Genomic DNA, 1,811 nt, shown 5'->3' on the forward strand with positions numbered 1-1,811 from the left:
AAAATACCAGCTTTCCACCAGAATCCCCACAGCCCTATATCCAAGGATTGAAATTTTACAAAATAGATTTTGCCCACTGAAAGAATAGTAAAACTTTGGTGACTGAGCATATGGAAGATAAACTTTATTTTTTCCTGAAAGAAATGGAGACATGGTTATGCTCTGCTGCACTATCTTCAGAGGGATCACCTTTTTTTCTTTCTGATATTGCTCTCCATTTCCCAGCCACTCCCTGTAGGAAGGATGCCTTTGTGTCATCTTTATCAAGAAGGACCATGCTGGTCTAAAGACATGTGATGTGTCAGAAATACCTGCTGGATGCCCTGACTCAGCTCTGAATTCCAGCTGCTGCATAGCCTTTGTCCCAAGCAGAGAAAATGCTCAGTGCCAGATTAATGGTGACATGTGATTATTTTAAAATATCCATCCTTGTGATAATGCCTTTTGAGCTGTCATGATACCAAAGTGATAGGTCAGTGGTAGTCTAATCATTTTTCCCCCATACCCAAGGGATTTAAAACTTGGCATTTAAAAATAACCAGACAAGCTCTGTGAACCCAAAGTCTATTGCTACTATGTGCCTTTTTCTTCAGGAAATGCCTTATACTCTGCTATTCTTCATACCTAATAATGGTACAATTGTTTTAATAAGTCATATCTTAATTATTATCTCATAGTACATTGTCACTTACCCAGGAATTTCTTTTTGATTAACTGAAAAAGTAAAATCTGTTGTCTGGAAAGCTTCCTAATCATCAAAGCAATCCTATTATTTACCTGTTAATATATGGAAACTGAGGCTTAGAGCAAGGCTGAGAATTGGTCTAAGCACTTACAATAAGAAAATGACCAAGCTGAGGTTTAAGTTTTTCTTTCTTTTTTTTTTTTTAAGCCAATTTTCTTCCCAATCATTGACAATGAGCTTTCAATTCAGGCTGAGTTTTATAGAAATTAACAGGCTGCTGGTGGAGAATACACTGGTATAAATATTTTGGAAAATATTTTGTTATTTTCTGGTAAATTTAAAGATGTAACCATTGAACCAGTGACAATTAGAAACCAATTACAATTCTTGTTTTATACTACTCTATATAATGAGATGGATATATACTACTCTATATAATGAGATGGATATATACCCCATACAAGTAGGTGCAGAGAAGTTGTTCTTAATAGCTAAAACAGGAAACAGCTCAAATGTCTATTAAGGCTAGAGCAGATATATAAATTGTAATATCGTCATCTAAGGGCAGAGCACGAGCCAGGGATCCAGGTAAGGGAAGTGACACAGGCCCCACCCCCACCAAAAAGTAATGTGGTGGGGGGGCGGGGAGAAGCCAGATGGGACAACAGAGCAGAGTGGTAGCCAGGGATCCAAGTAAAGGGAGTGAGGGAGTAATCCAGCCCCCACCCCCACCAGCCAGGAAAGCAGGGGGAAACAGAAGCCAGAGGGGATGTCAGAACAGAGCAGTAGCAAGGGATACAAGTAAAGGGAGCAACCCAGGCCCTACCACCACTAGCCAGGAAAGCAGGGAAAAGAGAAGCCAGAGGGCATGACAGAGTAGAATAGAGCAGCAGCCAGGGATCCAGGTAAGGGGAGGGATGCAGGCCCAACCCCCATGAGCCAGGAAAGCAGGGGAAACAGAAGCCAGGGGGACGACAGAGCAGAGCAATGCCAGGGATCCAGGTAAGAGTAGGGTGGAGAGGTTTCTAACAGCTAAGCAAGACAAACTTATCTGTCAGTTTGTCATATTATTGTGACTTGTGTGTTGCTGTGAGGCTTGAGGCTGTACCACTAGTGTTTCAAGTGG

Source organism: Orycteropus afer, unplaced genomic scaffold (assembly GCF_000298275.1).
Source record: "Orycteropus afer afer isolate SDZICR_OR568_19922 unplaced genomic scaffold, OryAfe1.0 scaffold00154, whole genome shotgun sequence".
Taxonomy (NCBI): Eukaryota; Metazoa; Chordata; class Mammalia; order Tubulidentata; family Orycteropodidae; genus Orycteropus; species Orycteropus afer.